Genomic DNA, 19,679 nt, shown 5'->3' on the forward strand with positions numbered 1-19,679 from the left:
TAAATAAGTAATAAATAAAGAGAATCTACCTGGGATAGGAAAGATATTATCAGGCAAAAGCTCTGCATACCAGTTCTTTTCCAAATCATAATGCCTGGGTTATTCATTTGGTTCTTAGACTTCTTCATACAAATCCTCCATGCGTGTTTTCTATTTTTCCTGAACTAGACTACTTCCTTGAAGACAGAGCTCACATTGTATAGAGCTTTTGCATTCCACAGTGTCTTCAGAAGACTTGGTAAAGCTCAACATTCAATTAATATTTATTTACTCCTCTAAATGGAAACAATGGGCAATGTTATTAAGGCTTTTGAAGATCCTAAAAAGCAATTAAATGGCAAGGTAAAAATCTCTGAATACTTTCGAGCAGGGGGGATGTTTCATGACCTTTTATTAAGATTTGACTGAGAACAGCGGAGAGAAAAGACAAGAGTAAGAAAGACTGGGTCCATGAAAATCAGTTGGAAAGCTTCAGTAATAACTCAAAAGAGGGAACTAGTGGGAGCAGAGAGAGAAAAAGAGGGAAGAAACATTTTCAGGTAGAACTAAAAGGACTTAGTGACTGATTTCCTGAGATGGAGCTGAAGACAAGCCATCAGTCAAAGACAAGTTCAAGGTTCCATTCCTGGAGAACACAGACAATGGCTTGGCCATTTCTCGGAATAGGAAATTAGAAAAGGATATTGACTAGGGATGTCAAAAAAGTAATGAGTTGTGCTTGGAGATGAGAGAAATAGGAAACTATGTAGCTACAGAGCAGTAATAGTTGGAACATGAACCTGAATCTTGGGGAAAAAACATATTAGAGATCTAGGTTTGATATTGAGCCACATAAAGCTGATAACCAAGGCCATGGTCAGAATAATAGATTATCACATTCTGCATAAAAGCAATGTGTATTTTCTTTCAGGTCAATATCTCTAATTTCTTAACACTTTGCTAAGATTCTATTACATACATAATATACTTATAAAATTTTTAAGTCTTACTGTACTTCCTTGTGTTTTTCCAAGTTTATGTTCTTTAAAATAAATTCAGAACCTTAAGACACTGAATGTTGTAGAATTTCAAAGGTTTCTTTTTTCTATTTACAGAGTATTTTTTGTCTTATGTTGTATTCCAGAACCCCTAATGCTACACTGTGACACTCGGAACTGTGTTTTGTTTCTGTTTTGTGTTTTTCCTAAACATTGCTAATATGATTAATGAACCAGACAAAAAACACTGAGAGTGCTGGTTGGTTGGTTTGTTTTTTTTCTCTCCCACCTCCTATGGATGTGAATGTAAAAGGCACTTTGAAAAACATTCTCTTCTCCTCTCCTTCCACCCTAGGGAGGAAATATACATTTTTCTGTTTCTAAGTTACATGTCCTTCCTGGCATCAGGCTTATTCCCAAAAGGCTTTCAACTCAAAAAACAACATGTTTTCTGTGCAAATCACATAACCAATCTAAATTTTAATAGCATCAAGATTGTGCCTTTCACCATGTCTACCGCAATATAGAAATGCAAGGATGACCTTTAGAGGTTCCCACTTCTTCTGGAACTCACTTCTCATTCATTGAGAAAAACTGCCACCACTGTGGGGTATAACCAAATGATTCTCCAGGACTCCCGCTACTTCTCATGATAACTTCAGGGGTTTCTCACATTGGTTCTAACTTTGCAAAGTCATTTATCAAGCACTGGCTACTCGGCTGTTACCAACTAAAGTTTATTTTAATGGGATATTCTTTTAATATTAAAATCAAGAAATATTGTTTATAATAGTAATTAAAAGGAATTCAAAAAAGGGCAAATATATGAGCTCAGGTTACACACATAGTCCATGTTATATTTGAGAGAGAGACTTTGGCTATCTGAAGAGACATAATTGTCACTGAGTATGTGCTCTGCCCTTTGAAGGAAAGTTCTGTTTTCTTGTGGTGAGAGAAGATTTTTGGAAAGGCAGAAAGGAAGGGCGTGGCAAATTAGCTGTTATGGAGTAAAAGCCAAATGATATTCAGAGAGTGCCTTCAGAGTACCCAAACAATCTAGCCAGATGTAATGATGGTCTCTGGCAAGCACCCCACCCAAAGGAGAGTAACTATTATGGTCTGAATGAATATGCAAAGAAGCACAGAAGAAACTGAGGAGGGTATTTGTGCGTATGTTCTGTTTCCTCAATTATACCCAAGAAAATGGTACACTATGAAAAGATGATGACAAGAGATTGGCTTAGGAAGAGATTATTTGCGTGAATGAAAACACCATTAAATGTCCCCTCCCCCTTTAACCCACACACACGCCTGCACATGCAGTAGATCTGACCTTGGGTCCATTTCCTGATTGAAGATGAAAGAAAACTTCCACTATCACAGCCAAGATCAAGGGTTAGGTATTAACTTTGGCAACATAAAATGTTCGAGTAAACTTACTTATATGACCTAAAGTCTGGGTCTTCTGTTAAATCTGTATGATTTCCAGAGACACTCGCTTCTCATTGTGTGGGGTCTCAATAATGTCAGTTATCTCATCAAAGAACTCAAGAAATGAAGCATCTAACCCTTCAGTGACAGATATCCTTGACAAACAATATCAAAGGTGGGTTTGCATGTGTCCAGTGTGTGGGAAGGGAGCATGTTCCCTTAGTCATAAACCCTGAGGAAAAAAGAAAAATTGGCATTCTCTGTCCATTAACAGGTTACTGTATGGTGACTAACATAACATAATAAAAATTAATTAATGAATTAAATTTTGAAAGTTTCTTAATTTGGAATCTATTTCCCAATGAGGATCTGTCTTTGCTAAATGCAACAAAAACAAAATGTATGAAACACAAGATAATTTAATGATCATTGTTCCATTACAGAGGAAATATGGGATCACATAGACCATTCTGTGAGAGTCTCCTCGGCTAGGCTGAATGTAAGGTAGCCCACTGATTTGGGGTCTGCCAGTGACAGCACCCACGCACGGCCTGTCTAATCTCACCATTCTTCACTAGCATGAGGCAGGGTTGTCCCCATCTTCTGCCTGTGTGATCCACTGTGTTCTGGCATGTGGCTTTTCCTGGACATTCAAGGACTCCCAGCCCTCCCCACATGTACTGATCGGGAAGAAAATAACTCTAAAATTTTCTGCCTCAATCTGTTAGAGCTTACTGCTCCTCTCAGCAGTGCTCACAGTTCTAGCAATAAAAGTGCCAGGTCAGGGATTCATTCACTCTTCCTGAAAGGCATGTCCTCAATTTTCTGCATAATTTAAGGTAGTACGCCGAGTTTATCCAGAAGGGAGGGCTATCGTTATGGCTATTCACAAAGCTGACCCATCTCGGCTTCTGGGCTTCCCCTCTCCTCTCCACCATAGCAAAGCATTCATTCTTCTCAGACAGGATTGGTGGGCTCACCCTGGTCACCGTGCATTCCTGCCTTTCTACCAAAGGAGATATCACTTCCTATGTCTTTTCTCTCTAGAGATCTAGGTACTGGTAAGGCTGTAACTTACAAATTACCAAGATCTCAATTTAAGTAACGCTGTTGTCCTACATAAAATCTAAAATGAATGACCTAAAGACCTCCTCCTTGTCTCTCCATGAACTATTTTTTGCAGGTAATCACAATTCAAAAATTATGAGCAGATCCTGAAGATTTAAAGAATTTTCAAAATTTGCAAGACAGCATAAATGTCAAATTAACTTTATAGGAAGAGTGCTAGTATCAGTCAGCTTGCATTAAGTTTCCAGAACAAACAACTTTCAAATTTCAGGGTTTCACAAAATCACTCAGATACAGCAGCAAGTACACCATGGCTCTGTTCTGGGATCCAGGGTAGAGGCATGGTAACCCTCTCCCCCATGCTGCTCTATGACACCAGGAGAAGAACCACAGCCGAACCAAACAATGGCTCTGAAAGCTTCTACTGATCAAAAAATTCATGTGGCCAAGATTAATGTCAACATAGAGGAGAGGTATAATCCTCTTCCAGAAGAGGTCAGCAAATAATTAGAACCAATGACACAATCTACTCCAGTTCTACCCCAGTCCTCTGTGACTATACCCATGTAATATATAGTCACAAGCTCCCCTACCCACATGAGCCTAATAAGAAACATCAGCGAGTTAAGAGAATGAGACCTAAGCAAATGAGATAGATAGATCAGCCTGGCCTACTATATCACTCCCCAAGCATCACTTACGGGTCAGTGAAAACCTTTCTGGCACAACTCCAATGAATTCTTGACTTTGCAAGTTCACAAAACCCAACATTTACCTGCTCACGTAAAAATGAACAGATTTTAGGGGTACCTGGGTTGCTCAGTTGGTTGGGCATAAAGCTCTTGGTTTCAGCTAGTGTCATGATTTGGGGGTTATAGGACTGAGCTCTGCAGTGAGCTCCACACTCTGTGGGAAGTCTGCTTGAGATTCTCTCTCCCTTTCTCCCTCCCCCTCCCTTACCACACGCAGGCTCGCTCTCTCTCTCTCTCTCTCTCTCTAAAATAATAAGTCAATCTTAGAGAATGAACAGATTTTGTTAACCCACCCCATTATCCATTCCTACAGGAGGATTACTGATAAATCAGGATATTAATCTAAAGGGTATTGATCAATAGGATATAAATTAAAGGGGAACTGAAACAATTGAGCCTTAAATCCAGATATCCACTAACAGGACCAAAGACTATGGAAAGCCAAATTGGTAATCTGAAAGTTTCTGTTAAGCCAAGAATCAGAACAAAAGGATTTGGATAGTAAAACCAGATATATAATTTTTATTATATTTGAACTTTCAAACAGAACTTGCCCTTCTAGTTATTTATACTACATAATCTCTCCCTCACTTCTTAATAACTCTAGAGTTATTTCTGATACAAGCTCAACCTCCAGTTTTCATTATAGTGTACACCATTAAGAGATGTGATTTTCATTTGCATTTGTCATTAAGCCACTTTCCTTCATTTCTCATAATGTAACTCCGAGTTTGTAGATGCTGTGCAACTAATTCTATTTTAAGCAAGTTGCTTTCCAGTTCCAAGGATAAAAGAATCTCTAATTCATTATGAAAATATTCCCATTCTACATTTTGCAATGCATGACTTCTGATGATTTGTGGAGAACTTGTTCCTTCCACTTGTCTTGTGAGGTAAAACAACTTCAATCAGGCTATCTATACATGATAGCTCTTTCATTTTCATTTTCTCTAATACTTTCAAGATCTATCCACTCATTATAACTCATGGAATGCATCTGATTTACAGATTGGTTCCCTAGAGTGCTGATGACCCAATTCAAAGGTAGAAAACCATTGGGACCACCTGAGGCTGCCCGTCAATCAATCAATGTATATTTGTTGATTTCCTAAAAACATTCACAAACATGGAGAAGATACTATCTCTACCCTCAGAGAATTTACCAAAGAGTACGTGAGAGGAATATAGAGAAAGCTAAGGAACAAGGCACTGTTTTAAAGGAAATGTCAAAGCAGCGCATAATACTGTAGAGAACTAGAGAAGTCAGGAAAGATCCTCTGAAGACTTAGACTTTGAAGAACATCATGATTCTGATGGGCAGAATTGGGCAAAAGCACATTCCAGATATAATTACTTTTTCTTCTAGCTTCAGGCAGGAAAGAGTTCTCTCCTTTTCTCTTATCAAAGTCAAGTTCTCAAACACCTTACCAATATTTTTATATGTTTTTATTCATTTTATTTACTTGATTGATAACAACCACTAATATTATTTGCATATTCATCACTTACTAATTCCTTTCAAAGTACAGTGACCCAAATGACACTACTATGATTTTTAGAGACAAAAATTGCAATTGCTTTATTGTCAGTTTGGTCAAGGCTTCTCTGGAAACTGTCAGTTTTCTGAATATAAGACAGAGTACCCAGAATGGTGCCTTCGAGCTAACAGAATAATTGTGAGTATAGCTGCTCAGGGTTCCATCAAGAAAGCAAAGAGCAAAACTTTTATGGAAAGGCTGATTCTTGGGCAAATGTTTTGGATTCTGTAAGCGAATGCATCGGTTCCTTTGCAAAGCCCTTTCCACTTCTTGAGGATGAATACATACCTAGTCCACAAAATGGAGTTTCAGAAGTAAAATGCTAAAGCTAGACCACTCCTGTTTAAATTCCAGCTCCTATACTTAGCAGATCTGTAGCCCTGGGCAAGTCCCTTCCCCTTTCTTAATTACTCTCTCAACAAAATGCAGATAAGAAGAGGAGCTACATTACAGCATTCTGTGGACTAAACAAGTTAGTCCCTATAGAATGCTTGCAACAGCATCTGGAACTTCAAAAGCCGTCAAGAAGTGATGCTAACACCTAAACTTAGTACAGAATAAATGCCACAAAAATGTTTGCTCTTATAATTATTATTGCTATTAATGTTACATACATTTAAGAAATGGGACTGTCGACTGACAATAGCCAAAATTGACATGACGGAAGGGTTAAGTGGGTGGAAGAATGCAAAGTATTCATTATCAGCTTGTCAGGTGCAGACATTTTCAGGAGAATAAAACTTTAAATGTGGTTGATTTTGTAAGTCGGAAATTTACAAGTGGTCTACGGCTCATTAATGAAGCACTAAATTGGACAATCAGCGTTAATGGGAAGCGCACGGTAAACGCACAGCACGTGAAGCTGAGACGCTGGACTAAATGTATAATCATACACTTCAGCAATTCACTTCCCAGCCCTCTTTGTGTCATCCCCCAGACCAGAGAGACGGATAGAGAGGGGATCTTTATTCATAGAGGACGTTTTATCTTTTGTTTATTAATTGTGTCGCACCTCCCCTAAAGAAAGAATTAGACTTTAAAGAAAAAAAAAAAAAAAGACGACAGTTACATTGGTTGAAAAAATATTAAGTTACAGCACAGAGAAGAATAAAATTTATCAAAGAATTGATGGATATAGTTATTTTGATTAAATATAAAACCAAGTTCAAAGCTGGCTGGTCGTCAAGGATTAGTACTTAGTGCTATTGATAACAATCTTAGCAAGAAATACTTCAAAATCTATTTGTCTTGTATATCTATATGCCATGCTTTTCCTATCAATTCTCCAAACACCCCACAACCATTCCCCCACTGCTTTCAAGTTTTGTTTCCCCTCTATTTAAAGTGAGGAACTGGCCATTAGTTGCAGATGCTTCTTTATCATGAGTCCTAGGAAACCTATCTAATCCTCAGACAAATAAGCCTATTTGCATGAAGGCTTTCACTCCCGGAGTCCCCTCCAGAGATGAAGGTAACAGTCTGCAAACTGCCATCCTTGAGGAGCTAACCTTTTGCTTGTGTGATTAGGCATCTGAAATACATCTCACTTTTCTTTTATAGCTTATATTTCCTGGACAGATGATTGACATGACACCTCACAGTTTAGGATCACGGAGCAGTTAAATCCTACTCCATTATCTGTCGAATTTAGTTTCTTAATCCCAAACACAATATGCACACAACTTAGCCCTATCCAGCTTTTATTTAAAGCTCATGTCATGGTGTTTTGTGCGGAGTCAAATGGTATTAAATAGTGTGGAGTGAAGCAAATGGAAAGATTAATTTTGTAATGTGACACTAAAGGAAAGACTTTAAAACAGGGATTAGAGACTGGTCTGCTCAGGGAAAATACTGAAACATATCCATTATAAGCACCAATACTTCTATCTACCGGCATGAGAAAACCCAGCTTTATAAGCACAGATTCTATATTCTTAGGGGAAAACACAACTAAAATGGAATAAAAAGATTAACGTTTCTAGCTAGAAGTAGTCTGGCACCTTTCCGATTTATCAATCTCTTTCTCTGTAATCAAAAATTTGTTCGAGGAAAAATAAAACCTAAATTTCTACTGGAAAAAAAAAAATCTATCAATGTAACTTTTAGAAAATCCAAGCTCACAAAGCCTTGAGACCAAGTCAATACTCTCAGAAGTAATCATTACAACCATTTTGAAGAAGAGAAGTTATGTCATGACTTTTCTACAAACACAAATACAAGAGAATTCAAAAAATAAGTTTTTATTTTGCTTAGTTTCTTACATTTTCTCTGATGTAAATTCTTTTGAAAGTAATTAAAGGGAAGACATCCATATTTAAGAAAAAATGTCATGATGATTATTTGAAGGCTCATTATTTTGCCTTGAGGATCAGTTCAGGACATGGAACAAACTTTTTTCAAGTGTATGAAGGGTCATCACACAAAGAATGTTCAAAAGATTCCTTGAAGAGGAGAAATGGCATGAGGTATACAGATAAGAATGAAGGGCAAATTTCCTGACAGCTAAGGCTGATAGACCCCGGGATGTGTTACCAAGGGAGGCAGAGGAATCTCATTTTTCAGAAGTATTTAAAAACATGATAGATTCTCATCTCACTGAACAACAACATTTATTGGATTTCAGTTCCAAGTAGAGAACTATACTGAACAGTCTTGGGAATATTCAAAAGCAATAGAAACCCATCTCTAACTCTGAAGAACTTTGAGTGGGAGAAGGGAAAGCACAACTATAAAATTATCAAAAAACACTGAAACAAAGTAACATTGGCAAACTATTTAAGTTGGAGAGTAGACAGCCGTGAAGGTGAACACTTATTGAGTAGCCAATATAAAAAGACATATGGATTAATGGAGAGAAAACAGGGCCTCCCAAGCACAGGGGATCTTGTGGGAGGTATAGAGAGAGTCTAAATGATCATGAAAGTATTGAATTAAAAAAAATATATATATATATATATTGATGTATTCTGTTTCCTCCTCTGAAGAAAGAGAATAGTAATAATTTTTTCACATAAAGATTCGTCAAGTATTCTTGGCTGCATGTTTTTCTCGTTTAGTGCTCTGAAAATATCATGCCAGCTCTTTCTGGCCTGCCAGGTCTCTGTGGATAAGTCAGCTGCCAATCTAATATTTTTACCATTGTATGTTACAGACTTCTTTTCCCGGGCTGCTTTCAGGATTTTCTCTTTGTCATTGAGACTTGTAAATTTTACTATTAGGTGACGGGGTGTGGGCCTATTCTTATTGATTTTGAGGGGCATTCTCTGAACCTCCTGAATTTTGATGTTCGTTCCCTTTGCCATATTGGGGAAATTCTCCCCAATAATTCTCTCCAGTATACCTTCTGCTCCCCTCTCACTTTCTTCTTCTTCTGGAATCCCAATTATTCTAATGTTGTTTCGTCTTATGGTGTCACTTATCTCTCGAATTCTCCCCTCATGGTCCAGTAGCTGTTTGTCCCTCTTTTGATCAGCTTCTTTATTCTCTGTCATTTGTTCTTCTATATCACTAATTCTTTCTTCTGCCTCATTTATCCTAGCAGTGAGAGCCTCCATTTTTGATTGCACCTCATTAATAGCTTTTTTGATTTCAACTTGGTTAGATTTTAGTTCTTTTATTTCTCCAGAAAGGGCTTTTATATCTCTCGAGAGGGTTTCTCTAATATCTTCCATGCCTTTTTCGAGCCCGGCTAGAACCTTGAGAATTGTCATTCTGAACTCTAGATCTGACATATTACTGATGTCTGTATTGATTAGGTCCCTAGCCTTCGGTACTGCCTCTTGTTCTTTTTTTTGTGGTGAATTTTTACGTCTTGTCATTTTGTCCAGATAAGAGTAAATGAAGGGGCAAGTAAAATACTAAAAGGGTGGCAACAACCCCAGGAAAATATGCTTTAGCCAAATTAGAAGAGATCCAAAATCGTGAGTGGGGAGAAAGGGGATAAAAAGAGGTTCAAAAAGGAAGAAAGAAAAAAGAAAAAAAAAAAAAAGAAAAGAAAAGAAAAGAATTTTTTAAAAAAAGAAAACACCTAAGAAAAATGTAAATATATATATATATATATATTAGATAAACTAGTAAAAAATCGTTAAAAAAGAAAAAGGTAACAGTTAAAAAAAAATTTTACCCGAAGGCGAGAAAAAAAAAAAATGAAAAATAAAAAATTAAATTAACTGCAAGACTAAAAAAAATCACAGGAAAAAAGCCATGAGTTCCGTGCTTGGCTTTCTCCTCCTCTGGAATTCTGCTGCTCTCCTTGGTATTGAAACCGCACTCCTTGGTAGGTGAACTTGGTCTCGGCTAGATTTCTTGTTGATCTTCTGGGGGAGGGGCCTGTTGTAGTGATTCTCAAGTGTCTTTGCCCCAGGCGGAATTACACCGCCCTTACCCTGGGCCGGGGTGAGTAATCCGCTCGGGTTTGCTTTCAGGAGCTTTTGTTCCCTGAGCGCTTTCCGTAGAGTTCCAGAGGACGGGAATACAAATGGCGGCCTCCTGGTCTCCGGCCCGGAGGAGCCGAGAGCCCAGGGCCCCACTCCTCAGTGCGCCCTGAGAGAACAGCGCCCAGTTACTCCCGTCTGCCTGACCTCCGGCCGCGCTCCGAGCTCACCGAGCCTGCAACCGGTTCAAGGTAACACGGAGCTGCGAGCTTACTGTCGGCTCTGTCTCTGTAGCCGGCTTTCCCGTTCCAATACCCGCAAGCTCTGCGACACTCAGACACCCCCGATCCTTCTGTGACCCTGCGGGACCTGAGGCCACGCTGACCCCGCGTGGGCTTCGCCCCGGTTTAGCCTCTGGAGCGATGTCCCTCAGCGGAACAGACTTTTAAAAGTCCTGATTTTGTGCGCGGTTGCTCCGCCGCTTGCCGGGAGCCGGCCCCTCCCCCCGGGGTCTATCTTCCCGTCGCTTTGGATTCACTTCTCCGCCGGTCCTACCTTTCAGAAAGTGGTTGTTTTTCTGTTTCCAGAATTGCTGTTCTTCTTCTCTTCAATCTGCCGATGGATTTTCAGGTGTTTGCAATCTTTAGATAAGCTATCTAGCTGATCTCCGGCTAGCTGAAGCAGTCTCAGCTTGCTACTTCTCCGCCATCTTGACTCCTCCCCTATCCAGCTAGGCTATCATTGAAAATAGAAGGAGAGATTAAAAGCTTCCAGGACAAACAACAACTGAAAGAATTTGCAAATACCAAACCAGCTCTACAGGAAATATTGAAAGGGGTCCTCTAAGCAAAGAGAGAGCCTACAAGTGGTAGATCAGAAAGGAACAGAGACCATATACAGTAACAGTCACCTTACAGGCAATACAATGGCACTAAATTCATATCTCTCAATAGTTACCCTGAATGTGAATGGGCTAAATGCCCCTGTCAAAAGACACAGGGTATCAGAATGGATAAAAAAACAAAACCCATCTATATGTTGCCTCCAAGAAACACATTTTAAGCCCGAAGACACCTCCGGATTTAAAGTGAGGGGGTGGAAAAGAATTTACCATGCTAATGGACATCAGAAGAAAGCAGGAGTGGCAATCCTTATATCAGATCAATTAGATTTTAAGCCAAAGACTATAATAAGAGATGAGGAAGGACACTATATCATACTCAAAGGGTCTGTCCAACAAGAAGATTTAACAATTTTAAATATCTATGCCCCCAATGTGGGAGCAGCCAACTATATAAACCAATTAATAACAAAATCAAAGAAACACATCAACAATAATACAATAATAGTAGGGGACTTTAACACTCCCCTCACTGAAATGGACAGGTCATCCAAGCAAAAGATCAGCAAGGAAATAAAGGCCTTAAATGACACACTGGACCAGATGGACATCACAGATATATTCAGAATATTTCATCCCAAAGCAACAGAATACACATTCTTCTCTAGTGCACATGGAACATTCTCCAGAATAGATCACATCCTCGGTCCTAAATCAGGACTCAACAGGTATCAAAAGATTGGGATCATTCCCTGCATATTTTCAGACCACAATGCTCTAAAGCTAGAACTCAACCACAAAAGGAAGTTTGGAAAGAACCCAAATACATGGAGACTAAACAGTATCCTTCTAAAGAATGAATGGGTCAACCGGGAAATTAAAGAAGAATTGAAAAAAATCATGGAAACAAATGATAATGAAAATACAACGGTTCAAAATCTGTGGGACACAACAAAGGCAGTCCTGAGAGGAAAATATATAGCGGTACAAGCCTTTCTCAAGAAACAAGAAAGGTCTCAGGTACACAACCTAACCCTACACCTAAAGGAGCTGGAGAAAGAACAAGAAAGAAACCCTAAGCCCAGCAGGAGAAGAGAAATCATAAAGATCAGAGCAGAAATCAATGAAATAGAAACCAAAAAAACAATAGAACAAATCAACGAAACTAGGAGCTGGTTCTTTGAAAGAATTAATAAAATTGATAAACCCCTGGCCCGACTTATCAAAAAGAAAAGAGAAAGGACCCAAATAAATAAAATCATGAATGAAAGAGGAGAGATCACAACTAACACCAAAGAAATACAAACTATTATAAGAACATACTATGAGCAACTCTACGGCAATAAATTTGACAATCTGGAAGAAATGGATGCATTCCTAGAAACATATAAACTACCACAACTGAACCATGAAGAAATAGAAAGCCTGAACAGACCCATAACCAGTAAGGAGATTGAAACAGTCATTAAAAATCTCCAAACAAACAAAAGCCCAGGGCCAGACGGCTTCCCGGGGGAATTCTACCAAACATTTAAAGAAGAACTAATTCCTATTCTCCTAAAACTGTTCCAAAAAATAGAAATGGAAGGAAAACTTCCAAACTCATTTTATGAGGCCAGCATCACCTTGATCCCAAAACCAGACAAGGATCCCACCAAAAAAGAGAGCTATAGACCAATATCCTTGATGAACACAGATGCGAAAATACTCAACAAAATACTAGCCAATAGGATTCAACAGTACATTAAAAAGATTATTCACCACGACCAAGTGGGATTTATTCCAGGGCTGCAAGGTTGGTTCAACATCCGCAAATCAGTCAATGTGATACAACACATCAATAAAAGTAAGAACAAGAACCATATGATACTCTCAATAGATGCTGAAAAAGCATTTGACAAAGTACAACATCCCTTCCTGATCAAAACTCTTCAAAGTGTAGGGATAGAGGGCACATACCTCAATATCATCAAAGCCATCTATGAAAAACCCACCGCAAATATCATTCTCAATGGAGAAAAACTGAAAGCTTTTCCGCTAAGGTCAGGAACACGGCAGGGATGTCCATTATCACCACTGCTATTCAACATCGTACTAGAGGTCCTAGCCTCAGCAATCAGACAACAAAAGGAAATTAAAGGCATCCAAATCGGCAAAGAAGAAGTCAAATTATCACTCTTCGCAGATGATATGATACTATATGTGGAAAACCCAAAAGACTCCACTCCAAAACTGCTAGAACTTATACAGGAATTCAGTAAAGTGTCAGGATATAAAATCAATGCACAGAAATCAGTTGCATTTCTCTACACCAACAGCAAGACAGAAGAAAGAGATATTAAGGAGTCAATCCCATTTACAATTGCATCCAAAACCATAAGATACCTAGGAATAAACCTAACCAAAGAGACACAGAATCTATACTCAGAAAACTATAAAGTACTCATGAAAGAAATTGAGGAAGACACAAAGAAATGGAAAAATGTTCCATGCTCCTGGATTGGAAGAATAAATATTGTGAAAATGTCTATGCTACCTAAAGCAATCTACACATTTAATGCAATTCCTATCAAAGTACCATCCATCTTTTTCAAAGAAATGGAACAAATAATGCTAAAATTTATATGGAACCAGAAAAGACCTCGAATAGCCAAAGGGATATTGAAAAAGAAAGCCAACGTTGGTGGCATCACAATTCCGGACTTCAAGCTCTATTACAAAGCTGTCATCATCAAGACAGCATGGTACTGGCACAAAAACAGACACATAGATCAATGGAACAGAATAGAGAGCCCAGAAATAGACCCTCAACTCTATGGTCAACTAATCTTCGACAAAGCAGGAAAGAATGTCCAATGGAAAAAAGACAGCCTTTTCAATAAATGGTGCTGGGAAAATTGGACAGCCACATGCAGAAAAATGAAATTGGACCATTTCCTTACACCACACACAAAAATAGACTCAAAATGGATGAAGGACCTCAATGTACGAAAGGAATCCATCAAAATCCTTGAGGAGAACACGGGCAGCAACCTCTTCGACCTCTGCCGCAGCAACATCTTCCTAGGAACAACGCAAAAGGCAAGGGAAGCAAGGGAAAAAATGAACTACTGGGATTTCATCAAGATCAAAAGCTTTTGCACAGCAAAGGAAACAGTTAACAAAATCAAAAGACAACTGACAGAATGGGAGAAGATATTTGCAAACGACATATCAGATAAAGGACTAGTGTCCAGAATCTATAAAGAACTTAGCAAACTCAACACCCAAAGAACAAATAATCCAATCAAGAAATGGGCAGAAGACATGAACAGACATTTCTGCAAAGAAGACATCCAGATGACCAACAGACACATGAAAAAGTGCTCCATATCACTCGGCATCAGGGAAATACAAATCAAAACCACAATGAGATATCACCTCACACCAGTCAGAATGGCTAAAATCAACAAGTCAGGAAATGACAGATGCTGGCGAGGATGCGGAGAAAGGGGAACCCTCCTACACTGTTGGTGGGAATGCAAGCTGGTGCAGCCACTCTGGAAAACAGCATGGAGGTTCCTCAAAATGTTGAAAATAGAACTGCCCTATGACCCAGCAATTGCACTATTGGGTATTTACCCTAAAGATACAAATGTAGTGATCCAAAGGGACACATGCACCCGAATGTTTATAGCAGCAATGTCCACAATAGCCAAACTATGGAAAGAACCTAGATGTCCATCAACAGATGAATGGATCAAGAAGATGTGGTATATATACACAATGGAATACTATGCAGCCATCAAAAGAAATGAAATCTTGCCATTTGCAACAACGTGGATGGAACTAGAGCGTATCATGCTTAGCGAAATAAGTCAAGCAGAGAAAGACAACTATCATATGATCTCCCTGATATGAGGAAGTGGTGATGCAACATGGAGGCTTAAGTGGGTAGAAGAATAAATGAAACAAGATGGGATTGGGAGGGAGACAAACCATAAGTGACTCTTAATCTCACAAAACAAACTGAGGGTTGCCGGGGGGAGGGGGTTGGGGAGAAGGGGGTGGGATTATGGACATTGGGGAGGGTATGTGATTTGGTGAGTGCTGTGAAGTGTGTAAACCTGGTGATTCACAGACCTGGGGATAAAAATATATGTTTATAAAAAATATATGTTTATAAAAAATAAAAAATAAAAAAAAAAAAAAAGATTCGTCAAGTAACATACATACCATGTTGTCTGATGGAGAAGAACTCAACAAATAGAAATAGTTGTTAATAATGATCATCATCATTGTCACATCTTCATCACATACTTAGATGGCCTCTGTCCCCACCACCAGGAACAGAGTTGAATTCAATACTTAGCATTTCTGGTGTTCCATTCTGACCGTGATCTGCACTGAAATTGTTTCCTCTAGCCAGCTCACACTCATGCTGGTTAACATGCCTCAAGCTTCGTGATTCCTGTGGTGTTAGCAGTACCTGATAAACCTGAAATACGAGATTCTCTCATTTCACTCTATGTTTAATAGGAGTCACCCTTGTCTGCACACAAGAAAGCTAATGCCTCAAACCCAAACTCTTGGACAGACAAATCAACAAGATGAAGCCACATTAGTGTTCAAAATTAATTTTTACCTGGCATTTCCTCAAAGAAAGATCTATGTTCTTGTGAAGGATATTTTGCAGGTTTTTTGGATTCATATTTATCATTTTCATGTGGGTGGTAAGCAATTTTATTTGTAGTATTCATTCAGCCCTATAATTTGGCAACTTTCAGCAGATATACTCACTAATTTATCATTGTGAATTCTATCTTCAATCAGAAGCAAAAAGTTCATTACTGCATTCAACATGGTCCTTAATGAATGTGCTAATTGGGAACACATTAGCACTTTTCATTTGCTTCTGTGTTTATTTCTATAGAAAAGTAGAAAGTGTGGTTTCCTGTGTATGTTTAACATTAAGCAAATTTTCGGTGTAAGAAAGCCATTTCCAAGTTCCTCACCTTAGCACTGAAAAGCTTGAAAGATAAGAAAAGTTCACCATCAAGACATTTTCATAAGTGATATTATTCAAAGGGACACTGTTGTAACTTCTAATAGAAATGGCTGAGGACATCACAGGTACTGCCATCTTGTTACAAAGAGAAGTCATTCATGACAATGACCAACACGAGTCTGCTGAGCTCCTAAAACTCAGCAAAATTCTACTCTGTTTCAAAAAATGCCTAATGGAAATTCATAGGTTCAGTGCATGGCTATTTACTTAGATGGACACTGAAGGCAAAAAAAAAAAAAAAACTTTCTGGAAGAATCATCCTTTCAAAAGGGCCCAAATTATGCCCAGTTCTCAAATAACCCCTGTTCACAGTTTGCTTTCCAGTACACATATCTGATAAAATGCCTTCCATTGTTTAAAAGAAAAAAAATACTGTTTCATTTCTTGTTCCCTTGATGTTCAAGTCTCGGGCTGCTTCCTTCCTACTCCAGACTCTTCTGGAATAGACTGGACTGTCCAATGAGAAACAGGACACCGCTCCACAGGCAGAACTGCAGACTCCATCTCCATCCTCCTCTAGAACCCATTAATTATTCTATTCAATAATGGCAAGGAGTTTTGTTGTAATTCAAGTAAATCAGGGTGAGAAAAACAACAAACAGGAAAATTATGGCCCTGAATTTTAAAGGGAAGCTCTAGTCTAGTGGAGAGAACCTGGATCTCTTATGTAAGGACATGAATTGGAATCTTAATCTGTCTCTTTCTTGCCTTTAAAACCATTCGCAAATCTTATAACCTCTTGACACACCAATTTTTTCACATGTGTAAATGCAGAAAATAACAATCTATCTGAGAATGTTATTGAAAGAATCATGAGGTACATATAAAACACACTGGCCAACTGCAATCAGTGAGGAACATGAACGTTAACCGTTATTCGTAATCCTAATATCAGCAAAAATGATAATCCCCCTTATGGCTTCACATCCATGGGATGCCCACCCCTATTTGGCCTATAAGGGGAAAGAGCTGTAAATCAGACATCCAGAGAGCTGGCTCTAGCCCTTGCCAGGGCTTCAAACTACTTTAGTCCTTTCTTAGCCTCCTTGTCTGCTTACCCAAATATCACCAGTCCTTCAAGGTCTAACTTGGGTTTTATTCTCTCCTTAAAGCAACCCCAAAGTCCCATTAATAAAAGAAGGTATGCTAGGTGTCCCTTTGCATGATACAATTTGAGAGAGAAACGGGTTTTTTTCCACTATCATTAAGCACCATTCTCACCACTTGGCATCTATCTTAAAATGCAACACACTAAAAATTTACAAGCATTTAACATTTTAAATACACACACACACACACACACACACACACACGAGTTTCCACCTCAACTGGGTGCACCACAATTCAATTCTAACACTAACTACCCAGAATTAATGCAGACCTCACATGTCAAAGTTTCAGTCCTCCACAAGGCCACCCTTCTTCAGATGACAGCCACACTTTGAGGAACCCCAAGCCACCCGTACTGCTAACTGAATTACTATAAACTCAGGGTTCCCACAACAATCCCCTCAGGTTCAATAACTTGCTAGAATAGCGCAGAGAAATCTGGGATGTATGATGTTTATGATTATAGTTTTGTTATAAAGATGACACATTGGGTCGGTCTGGGAGGGAGCGCAGAGTGCTCATTCCCTTTCCCTGTGGAGTCAGGGTGCATCACCCTCCCTGCACATTAGTGTGTTCATCTGCCAGGAAGCTCTCCTAAGCTTTGTTGTCCAGAGCTTTTCATAGGATTTCATTGTGTAGGTATGACTGATTGATTCAATCCTTGGCTGTAAGACTGAACTCAATCTCTAGTCCCTGTCCCTTCCCCAGAGGTCAGGTTGCCTGAAAGTTCCAACCCTCTACTCATGTAATTGTTCTTTCTGGTGACCCCAGCCAGAAATTACTGAGGGACCCACTATTGTCATCTCATTAAGGTAAAAAGATACTATCACTTGGGAAATTCCAAGGAAACTCCAAAAATTCCAATTTTGACACTCTGTGGTAGGAACTGAGGACAAAAACCAAATATATTACTTTACTATGTCACAGTATTTTCTGTTTGTTTTTGTCCCCCACATTAAAGTATAAGTTCCATGAAGCCAAAGACCTCATCTGTCTCATTCACTTCTGTACCCCTACCAACCAGAAGAGTCCTAACATACGGTAGCTGCTCAATACTTACTAACTAAATGAATTAATAAACATACAGCATATGAATGAATCAATTCTACCATTACAGCTTTTTCTTTTGCAACTTGAAAGATTTAGTAGTTCTCTGGCCTCTCATATGAAAAAAAAAAAAAAAAAAAAGATCTAGGAGAATGATCATTCATAAGCCATGAACAAGTAACACCTGGAGTAGGACAGACTCAAGACTGGTCAAAATTCAATTCAGTCCAACATGTGCTATGTGCCACATGCTGTTCTAAGTGCTACTAATGTAACAACTGACCCAGACGATTTTAGCACTGGTGAATTTGAAAGCTGCCATAGTCTTAACTGCTGGTGTCTCCTATTTCCATTTCATGCAGTACTTGAAGATTAATCACCCCAAACACCACTTGTATTATGTCTTTTGTAGATCAAATGTTTGGAATTTCAACCACATTCTACTTGATCAAGTTCAAGATCAATCACATTCCAACCAAAGGAATCACTCCCAATGCTTATTATCCCCTATGATGAATGCTCTATTTTTCTCGAACATCAGAACACATTTGACTCATTCCCACCTTCAAGCTTTTGATCCTCCACTGCACCCACCAGTAATGTAATTCTGTTTTTTTTTTTCCTTTAATCTGTATCTGATTCATCTACTCATCATGATCCAACAGAAGGTCATGTCTTCCCCCATATTTTTATCCTCAAAAACTCTCAATTCCCATACTTCCTGGGCCTTCAGTCTATACCACTTGGCTCTTACCTTACTAATCATAATTCTATAAATGTATTATAAAAGATTATTACTAACATCATTCAAATCTGATGGAGTCAAATGTTAACTGATTCTTTTTAATTACATTCTACACATGTGCAAAAGAGTTCTAGAATGTTGGATTCTTGTGTTCTCTTGAACTCCCCTTTTAAGCATTTAGAATCTGTAACTTCATATCTGAATCTAACATTTTACACATCTGCAAAACTGATTAAACAAAAGTTAAACAACTTTAGACAACATCTACTTAGAAACATTATTATAGATTTTCTGCTGAATTCTTTCCCTCAGAGTTTTACTTAATAAGGCAAGCTATATTTTTTTCCTAATCTTCAATACCTCCAAATAGATATAGGAGCCTCCTTATGGTAAGAAATTTCAAGGTATATATAGCATACATGTAGATTTCCTTGGGACCGACTCCAAAATAACAGTTATGATATAACTGTGTATTTGTCATTCACAATAGAAAATTATGTGGGCAGCTTTCATTATAGCTGGATAAATTTAGATAAATGAAGTGTGTCAACTCAGTAATTACTAAATGTTATATGTGAAGCAATTAAAGCATGAATGCCTTTAGATGCTGTTATAGCTACAGGCTGGTTTTGGTTTTTCTTTTTTTTATGAATTGTGACTCAAAATAATAAAAGTTGCCTTAAAAGTAAGTCAAAGGAGGAACAAAGGTGAAGATACTCTCATAAACATTCTACCTTTAGGAAGGTTGGA

Source organism: Mustela lutreola, chromosome 13 (assembly GCF_030435805.1).
Source record: "Mustela lutreola isolate mMusLut2 chromosome 13, mMusLut2.pri, whole genome shotgun sequence".
Lineage (NCBI taxonomy): Eukaryota > Metazoa > Chordata > Mammalia > Carnivora > Mustelidae > Mustela > Mustela lutreola.